The following is a 21,144-nucleotide window of genomic DNA, read 5'->3' as shown; positions in this document are numbered from 1 at the left end:
ACCATACACATCCATCCATCTTTAACAAAAAGTAATAGGCACTCTCCCTCAGTTATGGCCTGCCCTTCTTCCTTTGCCTCTGAGCGTGATGATACAATCAATATAGAACAAAATTTGGAAATGTTAGCCCTTCGGCCTGCTCAGATGTGAGCAGATGTGAACCCTTCTGAACAGTACCTCTTAGACAGTCAAATATTTGTTGAACAATCATAAGATAGTGTGACTTTTACAAACTTCAGAAACTAGAAAATCAAACAAATCTGCTTCCCATCCAAGTACAGGCCCTTCTCAATTTTAGACCTTTTATTGACGTATGTGTTCTTCTGTTTGGAACAACCTAGTCAGTAACTCAAAACAAATGCTACTATAGACACAGAGGGGAATAGGCAATTATAGCTAGTCACGAGTATATGGTAGGGAACGTTCCCTTCTTATCCTCTGTTTTTCATTGTCTCTCAAGTGGCATTTGTGATGTTTCTATTCATGAAAAAGCAAATTTGACTTATAACCACTTGTAATTTGACTTTATATTATTCCAAGAAAGCACCCTTCCAATAATCTAGTTTATTTTATCTTGAGGCTCTGGTGCCAAGAAATTACAAAAGCCTTCACTGGAACTATTTTCAAACTTCAGCATCACATGGGTAAGGGGCAGGGAGCAGAGGTTTCACGACCCTACTAGAATTTGGTTTCCTTCCAACCACACAGGATGCTACCTTCTTTAGTCAACAAGATGAAGCTAAGATGAGCCTCAAAGTTTACAGTTAGCTGACTGCTGCAGCTGGGTAGTGTTATGACTGTTTCTAAAACTCAATTTCTGACTCTTGAGCCCTCCTTTTACCAGGTTATGGGGAAAACAATATTGGACATTCTTGAAATTTATTTCCCTTAAACCAGGTGATGCCACAGTTTAGGAACCTTATGTACTACTCAGCATGGGGGTGGCATGGAGATGGAGTAAGGCTATGTGCTTCCAGGTCCTTAGATCCTGTCAATTACTTCTGAGCTCTCTGGCCTCATGAGTACTTTCAGGTGCTGTGGTCCTCTCCAACATCTCTGCCACACTTGGGACAAAGAATTATTTGCTGAAGTCTTCTATTGGTTCATCTACCTAGACATTTCACACAGCCTTTCCTCTCTTGAGTCTTGTTGCCAATCAGGTGTTGCTTCTGGGATGCTTAGCCCAGTCCATGCTGCTTGAGCTCCCCCACAGAGCTCTCTCTGCTCTTCTCACCTCTTCTACCCAAGAGTAGAATCCTTATTTCAGCTTGTTCAAATCTTTCTTCCATCTAGTTTTCTCCACCAGATATTTGTCTCTACCCTGCACCTTAATCCTCCTTCCCAAGTGCCTGGGCTTTTGAAACACAAAAGCCAGGGAGACTGGCAGAGTGTTTGTTTTCCTGCCTTCCCACCTCTTATCTCCTGAGATACTTTGCAAAATTGACTAGTTTGGGAGAGAGCAGAGAGAAAAAGGGGAAAATACAGGAAAGAAAAAGCATCCATTTGTATCTCAAACTAATATTGCAGATTCATTCTACCTCTTTTAAATCTTAGCATCCCAGAAAAGAAAATTTATTTCTTATCCAGGTGCTCCCTACTCAAAATAATAACTCCCAGGACCTGCATGAATGGGTGATTTTTTTCTAATGACAAGCCTTCTCACTGGGGTAATTTCTCACCTGGATTGTCTGGGAGTTGTTAATGTCTTCCCAGGAGGCTCTCAGTCCTCCCAGTACCAGTGTCCCCTGAGTAAGGACAAGCCTGTAATAGGTATCACCTACCTCAGAAGTGAACAATTGTCTTTGGCTTAGTGACTGACTTAAAAACACTCTACCTTTCAGGCTGGACAATGCTATTTGTCTAGCCTTGTTATGGAGTCTGGTTTCCCCTTCCTGGACACAATCTTTCTACATGTGCCCCAGGCCAAATATCAGGGGGCAAATTCATCACCTGCTGTTATGGATTGGATTGTATCCCCTCAAAATATATGTCAATTTGGGAGGCGGAGCCAAGATGGTGGAATACACAGATGCTTCCGTCGAGCCCTCTTTGCAACAAAGACCCGAAAAAAACAGTGAAACGAGAATATTTGTGACAAGCTGGGAGCCCTGAGCTTCAAAAAAAAAAAAGGCAAGCTTAAAAAATGAACTGAGGGGCAGGGGAGGAAGATACGATTCAGAAGCCGAGAGGAATTACCGGACCTGAATCTTGGGGAGCCCTCAGGCACCATTCCTCAAGCCGCGGCGGTGGTGGGCTGGTACTAGCATTTGGCCGCAGTTTACTCAGGGAGAAGCAGCCAGCCACACAGCCCACTCACACCTCCAGAACGTGAGAAAAAATGGGCTGTCAGCAAAACCTAAGTGTTTGCGTATCTTTTACCGCGCCCCCCCACCATCCCCAAGCCGGCTTGAGCGGCTGATACCCTGGGCCTGAGATAGACCGTGATGAGCACCTGGAGCCATCCTCCCAGCCTTGGGGAGGGAAAAATTTGCAATTGGGGGAAAATATCATTTCCTAGCTCCACTAACGGGGGGAGCTCAGGACAGAAGCGGCTCCTGTCCAGGCATAAACCGTCTGTGGACCTTGAGCAACTTTCCCTTCTTCATGGACCTGCGTGGGCCTATTTCGAAATAATAAGCCCTTGTAGGCACACTACAACCATTTCAGCTGTGAGGTGGAGAGGTGGGTGTTTGATGTTTGACACTGCTTTGCCTATTAAACAAGGTCCTCACCTACCCACATCAAGGACCTAAGAACTAATAGCTCCACTCAGGGCACCCAGCCTCCCGCGACAGGGGTCCAAAGATAACTGATACCTCCCAGTCCTTACAACCAAAACTTTGGGTGCCCGTGGACCGTCTGCAGAACCCACCTACCTGCACACTCTACGGAAGAGTGACGTGCTTTCCTCAGAGACACTCGGGGGTCTGTTCTCAGCCCCCTGCCTTGTTCAGAGCGTAACCCACTGCTGCAATCAGATACCAGTATATATGCCAATCACCCCTGCCTCTCTAAGACTGTAGAACAGGGCCTGTACCACACACCTGATGATCAGCTACCCAGAAACCTGAGCTGAATTCATATAAGAAAACTGAATGGACTCCTAGACTGATATACCTGATAACAGCTCTAGCATTCTGGGGATAGGACGTCAAAGCTCCAAAGATGAAAATAATCAAGCTAGCTCACACAAGCAACCCATAGGGGTATACCACAACAAAACAAAGCAAGAAGATATGATACAGTAAGCAAGCATAAATTAATAAAATAACTTATAGATGGCTCAGAGACAACAGTCAATATCAAGTCACATAAAGAAATGGACCATAACCACCTCAACAGGCTCTCAGAACAAAGAATCCAGGGATCTTCTAGATGAAAATGCATTCCTGGAATTACCAGAGCCAGAATACAGAAGTTTAATATACAGAATCCTTCAAGATATCAGGAAGGAAATGAGGCAATACACAGAACAAGCCAAGGAACACACAGATAAAGCAATTAAAGAAATGAGAAAGATTATTCAGGAACATAATGAAAAGTTTAATAAGATTGAAAAATCCATAGTCACACAGCAATCAGAAATTCAGAAGATTAACAATAAAATCACAGCAGTAGATAACTCAATAGAAAGTCAGAGGAGCAGAATTGAGCAAGTACAAGCTAGAATTTCTGAACTCGAAGAAAAATCACATGGCACTAATATATTTGAAAAAAAATCAGATAAAATAATTTAAAACAATGAAGAAACCTTAAGAATCATGTGGGACTCTATGAGCAGAAATAATCTATGAGTGATTGGAGTATAACAACAGGGAGGGATAACAGAAAGTAAAGAGAGAATTGTTGAAGATTTATTGGCAGAGAACTTCCCCGATATCATGAAAGATGAGAAGACGTCTATCCAAGATGCTCATCAAACTCCACATAGGGTAGATGTTAAAAGAAAGTCACCAAGACATATTATAATCAAAGTTGCCAAAACCAAAGATAAAGAGAGAATTATAAGAGCAGCGAGGGATAAACGAAAAGTCACTTACAAAGGAGAGTCAGTAAGAATAAGCTCGGACTACTAAGCAGAAGCCATGCAGGCAAGAAGGCAATGGGATGACATATTTAAAAAATTGAAGGAAAAAAATTGCCCACCAAGAATCATATATTCAGCAAAACTCTCTCTAAAATAAGAAGGTGAAATTAAGACATTACCAGATGAACACAAGTTGAGGGAATTCATAAAAACCAAACCAAAACTACAAAAAATGCTAAAGGGAGTTCTTTGGTTAGAAAATCAATAATATCAGGTATCAACCCAAGACTAGAACACTGGGCAGAGCAACCGGAAGTCAGACCAGACAGGGAAATGCCAAAAAAAAAAAAAAGCAAGATTATAAAAAAAAAGCTGAAATCAGGGTAACCGATGATATATAAAAGAAAAAAAAAGACAGCATTAAAATAATCAAGAGGGACTAAGAAATGTAATCATACACCTTCCATCTAGAGAGGAATATAAGGTGATACAAAGAAATAAAAGGTTAAAATTTAGACAAATAGGGGTAAATTACAAGATAACCACAAAGGAGACATACTATCCTACTCATCAAAATAAAATACAAGAAAAAAATAGAGACTCAGCAGAAACAAAATCAACAACAACAAACACGAAGAAATGACAATATATAAAGATAATCTACTCAGCACATAAAATTAAGTGGGAAAAAGAAACTGTGAACAAGACACAAAAAAAGACATCAAAATGATAGCGCTAAATTCATACCTATGGAAAATTACCCTGAATACAAATGGACTAAATGCACCAATAAAGAGACAGAGAGTGACAGAATGGATGAAAAATCAAGATCCATCTATATGCTGCCTACAAGAGACACACCTTAGACTTAGAGACACAAACAAACTAAAACTCAAAGGATGGAAAAAAAATATATCAACCAAATGACTATCAAAAAAGAGCAGGAGTAGCAATATTAATTTCTGACAAAATAGACTTTAAAGTTAAATCCATCAAAAAGGCTAAGTAAAGACACTATATAATGATTAAAGGGACAATACACCAAGAAGATATAACCATATTAAATATTTATGCACCCAATGACAGGGCTGCAAGATACATAAAACAAATTCTATCAACATTGAAAAGTGAGATAGGCAGAACCACAATAATAGTAGGAGAGTTCATCACACCACTTTCGGTGAAGGACAGGACATCCAGAAAGAAGAAGCTCAATAGAGACACGGAAGATCTAAATGCCACAATCAACCAACTTCACCTCGTAGACATATATAGAACACTCCACCCAACAGCAACCAACTATACTTTCTCTTCTACTGCACATGGAATATTCTCTAGAATAGACCACATATTAGGTCATAAAACCAGCCTTAGCAGAATAAAAAAACATTCAAATATTACAAAGCACCTTTTCTGACCATAAGGCCATAAAAGTGGAAATCAATAACAGGAAAAGCAGGGAAAAGAAATCAAACACTTGCAAACTGAACAATACCCTACTCAAAAAAGACTGGATTATAGAAGGCATTAAGGATGGAATAAAGAAATTCAGAGAAACCAATGAGAATGAAAACACTTCTTATCAGAACCTTTGGGACACAGCAAAAGCGGTGCTCAGAGGCCAATTTATATCAATAAATGCACACATCCAAAAAGAAGAAAGGGCCAAAATAAAAGAATTATCCCTACAACTTGAACAAATAGAAACAGAGCAACAAAAGACACCCACAGGCACCAGAAGAAAACAAATACTAAAAATTAGAGCTGAACTAAATGAAATAGAAAACAGAAAAACAATTCAAAGAATTAACAAGATTGAAAGCTGGTTCTTTGAAAAAAAATCAACAAAATTGATAACCCATTGGCCAAACTGACAGAAGAAAAACAGGAGAGGAAGCAAATAACCCGAATAAGACATGAGATGGGTGATATTACAACAGACCCAAATGAAATTAAAAGAATCATATCAGATTACTATGAAAAATTGTTCTCTAACAAATTTGAAAACCTAGAAGAAATGGATGAATTCCTAGAAACACACTACCTACCTAAACTAACACAGAAGTAGAACAAGTAAATAGACCCACAACAAAAGAAGAGATTGAAAAGGTAATCAAAAAACTCCCCACAAAATAAAGCCCTGGTCCGGAGGGCTTCAATGCAGAGTTCTACCAAACTTTCAGAGAAGAGTTAACACCACTACTACTACAGATATTTCAGAACAAAGAAAAGGATAGAATACTACCAAACTCATTCTATGAAGCCACCATATCCCCGATATCAAAACCACATAAAGACACCACAAGAAAAGAAAATTACATAACTATATCCCTCATGAACGTAGATACGAAAATCCTCAACCATATTCTAGCCAATAGAATTCAACAACATATCAAAAAATAATTCACCATGACCAAGTGGGATTCATACCAGGTAAGCAGGCATGGTTCAACATTAGAAAAACAATTAATGTAATCCACCACATAAATAAAACAAAAGACAAGAATCACATGATTTTATCAATTGATGCAGAACAGGCATTTGACAAAGTTCAACACCCATTCATGATAAAAACTCTCAGCAAAATAGGAATAGAAGGAAAATTCCTCAACAAAATAAAGGGCATTTATACAAAGCCTTGATAACAGCACTATACAAAGCCAACAGCCAACATCACCCTAAATGGAGGGAGCCTGAAAGCATTCCCATTGAGATAGGGAACCAGTCAAGGATGCCCTTTGTCACCACTCTTATTCAACATTGTGTTGGAGCAATTAGGCTAGATAAAGAAATAAACGGCATCCAGATTGGCAAAGGAGAACTAAAAGTATCTCTATTTGCAGATGACATGATCTTATATACAGAAAACCCTAAGGAATTCTCCAGAAAACTACTGAAACTAATAGAAGAGTTCAGCAGAGTATCGGGATACAAGATAAACATACAAAAATCAGTTGGATTCCTCTACACCAACAAAAAGAACATCAAAGAGGAAATCACCAAGTCAATGCCATTTACAATAGCCTCCAAGAAGATAAAATACTTACGAATAAATCTGACCAGAGATGTAAAAGACTTATACAAAGAAAGCTACAGTACACTTCTGTAAGAAAGCAAAAGCGACTTACGTAAGTGGAAAAATATACCTTGTTCAGGGATAGGAAAACTTAGCATTAAAAAATGTCTATTCTACCCAAAGTGATCTATACATTTAATGCAATTCCGGTCCAAATCCCAACAGCACTCTTTAATGAGATGGAGAAACAAATCACCAACTTCATATGGAAGGGAAAGAGGCCCCAGATAAGTAAGGCATTACTGAAAATGAACAAAGTGGGAGTCCTTACATTACCTGATTTTAGAACCTATTTTATACAGCCACAGTAGTCAAAACAGCCTGGTACTGGTACAACAACAGATACATAAGCCAATGGAACAGAATTGAGAATCCAGACATAAATCCATTCACATATGAGCAGTTGATATTTGACAAAGGCCCCAAAACAGTTCAATGGGGAAAAGACAGTCTTTTTAACAAATGGTGCTGGCATAACTGGATATCCATCTGCAAAAAAATGAAACAAGACCCATACCTCACCCCATTCAAAAAAAACGAGCTCAAAATGGATCAAAGACCTAAATATAAAATATAAAATGATAAATATCATGGAAGTAAAACTAGGGACAACGTTAGGAGCCCTAATACATGGCATAAACAGTATACAAAACATTATTAAGAATGCAGAAGAAAAACTAGATAACTGGGAGCTCCTAAAAATCAAACACCTATGCTCATCCAAAGACTTCACCAAAAGAGTAAAAAGACTACCTACAGACTGGGAAAAAAGTTTTTAGCTATGACATTTCCGATCAGCGCCTGATCTCTAAAATCTGCATGATACTGCAAAAACTCAACTACAGAAAGACAAATAACCCAATTTAAAAATGGGCAGAACATATGAATAGACACTTCACTAAAGAAGACATTCGAGTAGCTAACAGATATATGAGGAAGTGTTCACTATCTTTAGCCATTAGAGAAATGCAGATCAATGAGATTTCATCTCAAAGGCTGGCATTAATCCAAAAACACAAAATAATAAATGTTGGAGAGGCTGTGGAGAGATTGGAACACTTCTACACTGTTGGTGGGAATGTAAAAGGTACAACCACTTTGGAAATAAGAAGCTAGAAATAGAACTAACATACGACCTAGGAATCCCACTCCTCAGAATATATCCTAGAGAAATAAGAGTCTTTACATGAAGAGATATATGCACACCCATGTTTACTGCAGCACTGTTTACAATAGCAAAAACATGGAAGTGACCAAGGTGCCCATCGATGGATGAATGGATAAATAAATTATGGTATATTCACACAATGGAATAGTACGCATCGATAAAGAACAGTGATGAATCTGTGAAACATTTTATAACATGGAGGAACCTGGAAGGCATTATGCTGAGTAAAATTAGTCAGTTGCAAAAGGACAAATATTGTTTAAGACCACTATTATAAGAACTTGAGAAATAGTTTAAACCAAGAAAAAAACATTCTTTTGTGGTTACGGGGGGTGGGGAGGAAGGGAGGGAATGAGAGGGGTATTCACTAATTAGATAGTAGATAAGAGCTACTTTAGGTGAAGGGAAAGACAGCACACAGTACATGGGAGGTCAGCACAACTGGACTAAACCAAAAGCAAAGAAGTTTCCTGAATAAACTGAATGCTTCGAAGGCCAGTGTCCCAGGAGCGGGGGTTTGGGGACCATGGTTTTAGGGGACATCTAAGTCAATTGGCATAATAAAATCTATTAACAAAACATTCTGCATCCCACTCTGAAGAGTGGCGTCTGGGGTCTTAAACGCTAGCAAGCAGCCAACTAAGAGGCATCAATTGGTCTCAACCCACCTGGAGCAAAGGAGAATGAAGAACACCAAGGACACAATGTAATTACGAGCCCAAGAGACAGAAAGGGCTACATGAGCCAGAGACTACATCATCCTGAGACCAGAATAACTAGATGGTGCTTGGTCAGAACTGATGACTGCTCTGACAGGGAACACAACAGAGAAGCCCTGAGGGAGCAGAAGAGCAGTGGGATGCAGACCCCAAATTCTCATAAAAAGACCAGACTTAATGGTCTGAGACTAGAAGGACCCCGGTGGTCATCGCCCCCAGACTTTTTGTCAGCCCAGGACAGGAACCATTCCCAAAGCCAACTCTTCAGACATGGATTGGACCGGACAATGGGTTGGAGATGGATGCTGGTGAGGAGTGAGCTTCTCGGATCAGGTAGACGCTTGAGACTATGTTGGCATCTTCTGCCTGGAGGGGAGATGAGAGGGTAGAGGGTGTTAGAAGCTGGTGAAATGGACACAAAAAAGAGAGTGGAGGGAGAGAGCAGGCTGTCTCATTAGGGGGAGAGTAATTGGGAGTATGTAAAAAAAAATTTTTTTTTGAAAAAATTTGGGAGTATGTAGGAAGGTGTATATAAGTTTTTGTGTGAGAGACTGACTTGATTTATAAACTTTCACTTAAAGCACAATAAAAATTATAAATATATATATATGTCAATTTGGCTAGGCCATGATTCCCAGTATTGTGTGGTTGTGCACCATTTGGTGATTTGATGTGATTATCCTACGTGTTGTAAATCCTAACCACCCTGGCAGCATAGTGGTTAACAGCTACAACTGTCAACCAAAAGGTTGGCAGTTCGAATCTACCTGGTGCTCCTTGGAAACTCTCTGGGGCAGTTCTCGTCTGTCATATAGAGTCGCCATGAGTCGGAATCAACTCGATGGCAATGGGTTTGGTTTTTTTTTTGTGGGGGTTTATGATGTTAATGATGCAGGATCAGAGGCAGTTATGTAATGAGGTAGGACTCTACAGGATTATTTTTATCTCAAGTCAATCCCTTTTGAGACATAAAAGAGAAACAAGCGGAGAGGAGAGGGACCTCATTACAACCAAGCAAGAAGAGCCACAGTGTCCTTGCACTGAGAAACTCCTAACCAGGGAAAGATTGATGACAAGGACCTTCCCCAAGAGCCAACAAAAAAACTTTTCCCTGAGCTTGCACCCTGAATTTGGACTTCTAGCCTTCTAAACTGTGAGAGAATAAACTTCTGTTTGTTAAAGTCATCCATTTGTGTTATAGCAGCACTAGATAACTGAGACACTTAGTTGCCTTCGCAACTGACTCTTGGAGACCCTGAAAAAGAGTAAACCCACATCACTCCCTAAAACTTGCAAAGTGTCCAAGCTTTTAACTCCTCTTCAAAGTCCCCATATGCCCTAGCTGCAGAACCTGAGTTGGGGTTGCTGGAACTGCCTTTCACTCTCTAGAAGAAGGTCAGTTCTTTTAGAAACGTACAGTCTAACATACGATATTATTCTGGGAATCAGAGGATTCAGAGTCCTGTGCTAACAAAACCGCATTGCCTGCCTGCCCTTCCTTCCTCTCTCACTCCCTTCCTTCCCTCCACTGACCCTTCTGTATCTGTCTCAAACATTAAATTCTTCAAAACAGTCTTGTCACAGATTACTCGTATTCTCCAAATCCCTCTTGTAGCAGGTATGAAGCTTGGTCTACCCACTAAGGTTAATAATAATAGATGATAATTAAATTTCATTTACTATGTGCTTTATACAAAACCAGTGAATCCTATAGGGTAAGTGTTATTAATACCATTTTTCAAATGACTAGACCAGCACAAAAAGGTTAAATAACTTGCCAAGGATAACACAGTAAGTAGGTGGCAGAGCTAAAATTTGAACCCAGTTAGTTTTTTTTTTTTTTTAGTTCAGTGTCCATGCTCTTAATTGTTCTGTTATACCTTTCTTTATTGTTAATAATTCCATTTAACTTTGGGCTTCAAGATCCCCATTTCATGGGGCTGATGAAATAATTTAACTTCAATTCTTCTTGAAGTTCTTCTAACCCAGGCTCATGCCACAGTTCTGGGCTGCCACACAGTGCTAAGGCATGGAAGCAGATGTCCATTAAATCCTTGGTCATCAGGTCACACAAGTCAGCAGTCAGAGGTCTGTTGCTTCTGCTGATGGATGTTCCCTATGGTCTGGCAGGTCCTTGTTGCTTTGAGACCCTGCCTGTGACTTGAAAATTTTTGTTAAGGCTGCCTAAAACAGTCACTGTTCTCTCATGCTTTGCTGTCTACCCAGGGATGCTGCCAGAAGCAGGACACAGTTCCCCCTGCCTGAGACTCACAGATCTTCCTGATAGCTTTATGTTATCTCCCAGTCCCAGGGACTTGAAGGGCAGAGAATCTTTTTTAGGCTGTAAAAAAATCCTTCTTTGTTTATATTCTCTGGCCAAGACACTTTTTCTATGCCCCTGTCATGGATTGAATTGTGTCCCCCCAAAATATCTGTCAACTTGGCTAGGCCATGATTCCCAGTATTGTGTGATTGTCCACCATTTTGTCATCTGATGTGATTTTCCTATGTGTCGTAAATCCTATCTCTATGATGCTAATGAGATGGGATTAGCGGCAGTTATGTTAATGAGGCAGGACTCAATCTACAAGATTAGATTGTGTCTTAAACCAATCTCTTGAGATATAAAAGAGAGAAGCTAGCAGAGAGACATGGGGAGCTCATATCACCAAGAAAGTATAGCCAGGAGCATGCGTCCTTTGGACTCAAGGTCCCTGCACTACTTTGGACTCGAGGTCCCTGCATTGAGAAGCTCTTAGTCCAGGAGAAGACTGATGACAAGGACCTTCCCTCAGAGCCAACAGAGAGAAAACCTTCCCCTGAAGCTGGCACCCTGAATTCGGACTTCTAGCCTACTAGACTGGGAAAGAATAAATTTCTCTTTGTTAAAGCCATCCACTTATGGTATTTCTGTTATAGCAGCACTACATAACCAAGACAGCCTCTAATCCTCTTCCCCTAAGAAGTTGAGTTTTTGAAACAAAGACAAGTGAAATCTCCTTTTAGTCTTCTTGCCACATCCCTTCCCCTGAGACAAAAACATCTGGATGGGGAGAGGGAGAGGAGTTTATAGAAATTAAAAGCAACAACTGTAGAAAATATAAAATTGTCCCAGTTTTGATTCTGTATAACAGGATAGTTTATTTAATAAATGGTGCTTTCAAAATTGGCTATCAAGCCAGAAGAAAGCAAAGCTAGATTCCTACCTTATGCCATATACAAAAATAAATTCCAGGTAAGTGTCCATTTCCCTGCATCCATTCATTGCTGATAGGAGTATGAATCACTACTATATTTTAGGGAAAGTAATCTGAAATAATCTAATAAAATTCAAAAGCTATGGTATCAGCTCAGAATGATTTGGGCTTCAAATGACAGAAAATCTGACTAATAGTGGCTTAAACAAATAGAGGTTTGTTATATAACAAGATATCTAGATGCTAGCATTGGATTAGCTGTTCAGCAAGATCATCAAGAACCTAAACTTTTTCCATCGTTCTACTCCACATCCTTGACAGTGTTGGCATTTTATCCCTAGGCTTTTTACTTCATGTTTGCAAGATGGGATAGCTGAATCTGGATATTACCGCTGCATTCAAAGGCAGAAATAGGGGTGATGAGGTAGCAGTGGTAGGGGAAGCAAGAGAGATGCCACTCTCCTTTTTTTTTTCAAGAAAGGCAATTTTTCTCAGACATCTCTTAGCAAACTTACCCATATACCTCCAGTGCCATAACTGGATCACATGCCATGTATAGATCGGGGACTGTGACCACCTTCCTTGATATCAAGGATTCTCTCCCTAATACCTGAAAAAAAAGTATCCTGTAAGCATGAGAGAAGGGGGGAAATGCCAGTTAATCGAACAACCACAGTGTCTGCTACATACCCTTACCCTTTGACCAAGCAATCCCACTTTTTGGAATCTATCTGACAGAAATAAAAGTACCAAGAAACTTGCATGTCCTTCAGTAAGGGAATTTTTGAATAAAGTGTGGTATATCCACACTAAAGTTTATTATTCTGCTGTTAAAAATAATGAGTTAGATTTATACCTGTTGACCTGGAGAAAATTGTGAACGAGCCCACACCATAATTTTAATAATGGTTACCTCATTTGAGAGTGTGTACGTTTAGGGGTGGTTAGCACACCTTACTCCTGTAACTTTGTAGAGCAATTTAATAAAGAACATTTATCACAAAAATTTTAGCTAGTCAAAATGGAAATGGCATAATGAAGTCTTTTACCATAATTTCTTGAGAGAAAATTACTTTTGATTTGCACAGTTTTAACCTATACGAGCTTTTAACCTATACATCTTTGCATATGCCAAGGAGTACTTGTAACTACCTTGGTAAACTATTTCTGTCAAAAATGCTGGTTAAGTGGTATAGTTAAAAAAGAGTATCAGACTGAGAGTCAGAAAACTTGGGAAAAATAATCATACTGATGCTGCTGTTTTGAAGAAAGAGGAGCATACAATTGTAGCCCCTTTCTCTGGTAGACTTAGAATGCAAAAGAGGAGATAAGGCATAAACAAATAAAAAGAAAAATAATTCAAGAATTGTCACAGGGTACTGAACAACTAATTATCATGTGTATGTTGTTTGCAATAAGTGCTATAATAAAAGCTACAGGCAGTCAGGCATACATTCATTCATAGAGTTTTAGAGCACAAGCTGTCAGAACCTGCCTTGGTAACTGTTTCTGTATCCCCTCTTTCTCCACAGTTAATTTCTGAAAATTATTTCTCATCTAATTCCCCGGTTTTGGTGACTGATCTCCTGGCTTTTTGCCATCTGCATAATCTTCCCCATGCATTGGGTGTGGGACCTGGCCCTACCCTCACCTGTCATCCTCCTTCCCAGAGAACAGTCCTGAAATCTGTACTGGCTGAGGCTCTGCTTCCTACCACCAGATATCCATGATGCTTCTTACATGGATCTAGGCTGCACCAGTCTCCTCCTCAATTTTTCTGCTTATTATGTGATACCACCAGTCCATCTCTCACACCAGCCATCAGTGACCTTTCCAACCAACAGATCCATCCAATATCACTTACCTGCTTAAAACACTTCAGTGGGCTTCCAGTCATGATGAAATAACAGGGACTGAGTGTATCCTCTGCTCTAACTAAAATGACAGACAAAATATATTAGACAATGGTTTTCAGACATCAAGCACTGCAGGGAAGCTATCCCTGAAAGATAGGAAACAAATTAGGTGAATTTTATGATTGCCCCCAACTTATCCCTGGAGAGAATTTTCAGGCCACAGTGCATGGAGGAGGAATCCAAATGGAGCTTGGAGCTGCTAAGTTGAGGAGATAAGATAGAACTGAGAATTCAGGGAAGCCAAATGGCTAAAATTCACAGGGAAGTATACCAGAGAGTGAAGAGCTGCACGGAGAGGAAATTATCCCAGGCTGATGAAAGAATCACCTGAAAGGGACGGGGCGGGGGGTGGAATTCTTGGGGCAAATGCAGAAACGGGATAATTCACGTTCCCAACAGAGTGGAGAAATCTTAAAACACACAAGGCATCAGGAAAAGTTCTCAGAGAGATATTACCTTAGTAAACCAAAAACCAAACCCGTTGCCATCGAGTTAATTCCAATTCATAGCAACGCTGTAGGACAGAGTAGAACTGCCCCATAGGGTTTCCAAGGAGCAAAAATTACCCCTAGACTAAAGATTGCTCTGGTCACATCTACAATGCTTGAAAACAAGCTTCAGAAGGATACAAATGTTTCCAACTAACTTAACCGTATCCTAAAACAGAGCTCAAAATGATTAAAGGAATACTATATATGTAAATGTATATACATATGTATATGCATATATGTATACGTGTATATATGTTTAATATATATATCCAGACTCCAACAAGGTAAAATTCACAGTGTTTGACATTCAATCAAAAATTATCAGGCACACCCAACAGCAGAAAAAAATGCAACCAATAAAGAGGAGAAAAATCAGTCAAGAAGACACCCAGAAATTATACAGATGATACAATTAATTGACAAGGACATTAAAACAGCTAAATATAGTCTATATGTTGAAGAGGAACCCTGGTGGCTGAGTGGTTAATTGCTCAGCTGCTAGCCAGGAAGTCAGCAGTTCAAATCCGCCAGCTGCTCCTTGGAAACCCTATGGGGCAAATCTACTCTGTTCTATAGGGTCGCTATGAGTTGGAATCAACTCAACAGCCGTGGGTTTGATTTTGGTTGTATTTTGAAGAAAGTAGAGAAAAGAGCAATTATGTTAGAGAGAAACACAAGAGATAAAAAACAAAGGACCCAAATTAAACTTCTGGAGATGAAAAATGTATTGTCTCACATGAAAAATACACTGGAAGGGATTAACAACAAATTAGATGTTGCAGAAGAAAAGGTTAGTATACTTAAAGACATAACAATAGAAACAATTCAAAATGAAATCCACAGAGAACAACAATAAAAGACTGAAAAGAATGAACAGAGTATCAGTGAGCTGTGAAACAACTTGAAGGGGCCTAATATACATATAATTGGAATCCTAGAAAGGAGAGAGGACAGAAAAAGTATTTAAAGACTTAATGGATGGAAATTTTCCAAATTTGTTGAAAATTATAAAACCACAGATCCAAGAAGCTCATAAAACCTCAAGCCAAAGAAACATGTGGAAAAGACGTTGTTGTTAGATGCTGTCTTAGTTATCTAGTGCTGCTATAACAGAAATACCACAAGTGGATGGCTTTAACAACGAGAAATTTATTCTCTCACAGTCCAGGAGGCTAGAAATCTGAATTCAGGGTGCCAGCTACAGGGGAAAGCATTCTCTCTCTCTGTTGGCTCTGGGGAAAGGTCCTTGTCATCAATCTTCCCTGGGCAAAGAACTTGGCACAGGGACCCTGGGTCTAAAGGACACGCTATACTCCTGGTGCTCCTTTCTTGGTGATATGACGTCCCTATATCTCTCTGCTCACTTTTCTCTTTTGTATCTCAAAAGAGGTTGACTTAAGACACAACCTAATCTTGTACATTGAGTCCTGCCCCATTTAAATAACTGCCGCTAATCCCACCTCATTAATATCGTAGAGGTAGGATTTACAACACATTGGAAAATCACATCAGATCACAAAATGGTGGACGATAACACAATACTGAGAATCATGGCACACATGTTTTGGGGACACAATTTAGTCCATAACAACCTCCATGATGTGATCTGTTGTACATAGCCAATCAGTTGAAAGGGAGTTTCCTTGGGGGTGTGGCCTGCATTGAATATAAGTGGACTCTCTGGAAAGGCTCACGGCTTTTGCTTACCCTGGATCTTGCAGCTGGCTCTTGTTCATCTGACCTCCAGTTCATGGGACTTGAGCTAGTAGCTTGCCTGTGGTCTTGCCTGCCGATCTTGGGATTCATCATTCCTCTCAGCCTATGAGCCAGAGCCCTGCTGTCTGACCTACCAATCTTGGGTTCACCAACCCCTGTGGCTAGGTGAATCAGGAGAACCCTCCAGCCTGACCTATGGATTTGGGACATTCCAGCCTCTACGACTGCGTGAGCCATTTCCTTGATATAAATCTCTTTATATACATATTTATATGCTTTACTAGTTTTGCTACTCTAGAGAATCCAGCTTAAGACATTTGGAACTGAGAATGGGGTCTAGAGAAACAAAATTGTAAGAATGAGTTTTCTAAATTGGTTCTCAAGTCTAGTTGGTCTTAAAGATGTTGGTGACCCTGCTTCCAGTAGTAAAGAGGGCACTACAAATCCATGGTGTGAGGTGGAAGTAGAAATGTGAAAAATATCACCATCAACAGATCAGGTATTGCTGAAAGGTGAGGCCTTGGGTAACAACATGTGTGATACCTTTCCACAATTTTGTCATAATGAGAAGTATAAGGAAGCTGGTTGGTCCTACTTTCAATAGACAAACTGATGAAAGAAAGAAATGAGCTCAGGCAGTCAGAGTCAAAGCTCACGTGCCACATAAATGACCTCAAAGTTTCCACTTATGCCTTGAAAGGAAGCCTTATTTCTTGTAGTAACAGAGCTGATATTGCTGAAAACCAAACCCAGAGTCTTATTGTAAGAGTGGCTGAATTACAACACCAACTCAACTTCCAACCCCAAGAGGTGTCTGAAGTTAAAGTCAGGGCATTGATTGGGAAGAAATGGGATCCTGCAGCTTGGGAGGGGTATGTGTGGGCAGATAATCAGGAAGCTGGAGACACTGAACCCCTAAATTCTGTTGAATCACTCCTGCCAACAGAACCAGCCCTCTCACTCCCACCTGAAGAGATTACTCCATCTTTGTCTGCTAAGCCACCCTCCCCAGTAAAACCATTAGCCCCTCCACCCCCATTTAATGAGACTGACCCAGCTGTGTCTAAGGAACCTTTGTATGACTCATTGCCTGGGGCATTGCCTGAGGCAGATGCCTTACAAGACAATGCTGAATGTCCTCAAAACACATCACCATGACCCATTTTTCCTTCTATACCTATAACTAAACTTAAGTCCCAGCAAGCCCCAAAAGGTGAAGTACAAAATGTGACCCAGGAGGAGGTACACTACACTCCCAAAGAACTGCTTGGCTTTTCTAATACGTACAGACAGAAACCTGAGGAATATGTGTGGAAATGGCTATTAAGGGTGTGGGATAATGATGCAAGGAACGTAAAAATGGATCAGTCTGAGATTATTGATATGGGCCCACTAAGCACAGATTTTTTATTCAATGTTTCAGCTCAAGAGGTTAGGAAAAGATCTAATAATTTATTTGGTTGGGTTGCTGAAGCATGGATTACATGCTGACCTACGCTAAATCAAGTTGGAGTACCAGACCTGCCTTGGTATACTATAGAAGAAGGCATCCAAAGGCTTAGGGAAATTGGCATGCTTGAGTGGATTTATCAGATTAGACCCACAGACCCACACATGGAGTGCTCAGATGACACACCTTTTACCACAACGGTGAGGAACAAATTTGTGAAGGGTGCCCCAGCATCCTTGAAGACTGCTGTGATAGCTATTTTATGTAACTACCCTAACTGAATTCAGACACCTAACTACAATGGGGCTGATTGGAGCCTGAGATGGTAGGTGCCAAGTGATGGTACTCAGTCAACAAAGACAAGGTGGGCATGTGTCTTAAGCATCTAGTGCTTCTATAACAGAAACACCACAAGCGGCTGGCTTTAACAAAGAGAAATTTATTTTCTCACCATTAGTAGACTAAAAGTCTAAATTCAGGGTGTCAGTTCCTGGGGAAGGCATTCTCTCTCTGTTGGCCTTCTCATCAATCTTCCCCCCAGACTAGGAGCTTTTTTGTACAGGAACCCCTGTCCAAAGAAAGCGCTCTGCTCCTGGCACTGCTTTCTTGGTGGTACGAGGTCCCCCTGTCTCTCTGCTTGTCTTTTATATCTCAAGAGATTGCCTCAAGACACAATACAATTTTGTAGGTTGAGTCCTGCCTCACTTACACAACTGCTGCCCATCCTTCCTCATTAACATGATAGAGGCAGGATTTACACACAATACGGGGAATCATGGCCCAGCCCAACTGATACACACATTTGGGGGGGGGACATAATTCAATCCATGACAGCACGGTTCCCATAATGGACAGCAGAGTCAAAGCAGTAATCAGAATAGCCTGACTCATATGGACTTATGGCATTGGCTACTTTGTCATGGGGTCCCTAGGGGTGAAATAGATAGGAAATCTACTAGATATTTACTTGATCTATACAAGTGGATGAATTCTAGGTCAAGTGAATCACCAGAATAGAAAGTCATGGCCCCTCTGTCAATTCCCAGACTTGAGTGAGTTTACAGACCCACAACTCATTGATTGAAGGGGAGGCCAGGTCCCCTTGAGGAAGAACTCCAATACACTGCCGAAAACTTACACTGTTAATCTTAATCTCAGCCTTCCCCAAAGGGATCTATGGCCGTTTACGAGAGTGACTATTCATCGGGGAAAAGGAAATAATCAGACTTTCGGGGATTACTGGATACTACCTCTGAACTGACACTAATTCCAGGAGACTCAAAACGTCACTGTGACCTGCCAGTCAGAGTATGGCATACGAAGGTCAGGTTATTAATGGAGTCTTAGCTCATGTCCATCTCACAATAGGTTCAGTGGTTCCCTGAACCCATCCTGCAGTGATTTTCCCAGTTCCAGAATGCATAATTGGAATAGATACACTCAGCAACTCGCAGCACCCCTACATTGATTGGATCCCTCACAAATGGTAGGAAAAGTCAAATGAAAGCTATTAGAATTAGCTCTGCCTTAGGAAAAGAGTAAACCAAAAGCAACACTGCATTCCTGGAGGGAAAGCAGAAATTAGTGCCACCATCAAGGACTTTAAAGTGCAACCACACCCCCATTCAATTCGCCTATTTGACCTGTGCAAAAAGCAAATGAATCTTGGAGAATGACAATGGATTATCGAAAACTTAACCTGGTGGTGACTCCAATTGCAGCTGCTGTTCCAGATGTGATTTCATTGCTTGAGCAAATTAATACATCTCCTGATATCTGGTATGCCGCTGTTGATCTGGCTAATGCCTTTTTCTCTATACCTGTTTTGAAGGACCATCAGAATCAGTTTGCTTCAGCTGTCAAGCCAGCAACACGCCTTCAGTTGCCTACTTCGAAGCTACCTCAACTTTCCAGCCCTATGTCATAACTTAGTTCTCAGAGGCCTTGACTGATTGCCTCTCACTTCCACAAGATGTCACACTCGTCCATTACATGGATGACATGCTGGACCTAGTAAGGAAGAAGTGTCAATGATTCTGGACTTATTAGTAAAACATTTGTGTGCTAGTGGGTGGGAAATTAATCCCACAAAAATTCAATTGCCTTCCACTTCAGTGAAATTTCTAGGGGTCCTGTGGTGTGGGGTATGTTGAGATATTCCTTCTAAAGTGAAGGTTAAATTATTGCATCTGGCCCCTCCTACAATTAAAATAGGCAAAATGCCTAGTGGGCCTCTTTTGATTTTGGAGGCACTATATTCCTTATTTGGGTGTGGTACTCTGGCCTATTTATCAAGCAACTTGAAAGGCTGCTAGTTTTGAGTGAGGCCCAGAACAAGAGAAGGCTCTACAGCAGTTCAGGCTGCTGTGCACGCTGCTGAGCCACTTGGGCCATATGATACAGCTGATCCAATGGTGCTTAAAGTGTCAGTGGCAGATAGAGATGCTGTTTAGAGTGTTTGGCAGGCCGCTACTGGTGAATCACAGTGCAGACATTTAGGACTGTGGAGCAATGCCCTGCCATCCTCTGCAGATAACTACTCTCCTTTTGAGAAACAACTTTTGGCTTGTTACTGGGCTTTAGTAGAGACTGAACTGTTATTAACCATGGACCACCAAGTCACCATGAGGCCTGAGCTGCCCATCATGAACTGGGTGTTAGATGCACACAGCAGCACTCCATCATTAAATGGATGTGGTATATATGACATCAGGCTCAAGCAGGACCTGAAAGCACAAGTAAGTTGCATGAGGGAGTGGCCCAAATGCCCATGGTCTCCACTGCTGTCACCTTACCTTTCATCTCCCAGTCTGCACCTATGGCCTCATGGGGAGTTCCTTATGATCAGTTGACTGAAGAAGAGAAGACTCGTGCCTGATTTACAGATGGAAACCCTGTGGCGTAGTGGTTAAGTGCTATGCCTACTAACCAAAAGGTTGGTAGTTTGAACCCACCAGGCACTCCTTGGAAACTCTATGGGGCAGTTCTACTTTGTCCTATAAGGTCACTATGAGTCGGAATTGACTCGATGGCAATGGGTTTGGGGTTGTTTTGGTTTGGTTTACAGAAGGTTTGTGTGATAAGTAGGCACCACTCGAAAGGGGACAGCAGCAGCACTACAGCACCTTTCTGGGATCTCCCTGAAGGACAGTGGTGAAGGGAAATCCTCCCAACGGGCAGAACTTCAAGCAGCGCACCTAGTTGTTCACTTTGCTTAGAAGGTGAAATGGCCAGATGTGCAATTGTAAACTGATACATGAGCTGTGGCCAATGGCTTGGCTGGATGGTCAGGGACTTGGAAGGAACATGATTGGAAAATTGGAGATAAGGAGGTATAGGGAAGAGATATGTGGATAGACCTCTCTGAATGGGCCAAAAAAGTGA

The sequence above is a fragment of the Elephas maximus genome, chromosome X (genome assembly GCF_024166365.1).
Source record: "Elephas maximus indicus isolate mEleMax1 chromosome X, mEleMax1 primary haplotype, whole genome shotgun sequence".
NCBI classification, from domain to species: Eukaryota; Metazoa; Chordata; class Mammalia; order Proboscidea; family Elephantidae; genus Elephas; species Elephas maximus.
Note: the sequence above shows the minus strand (reverse complement) of the source record.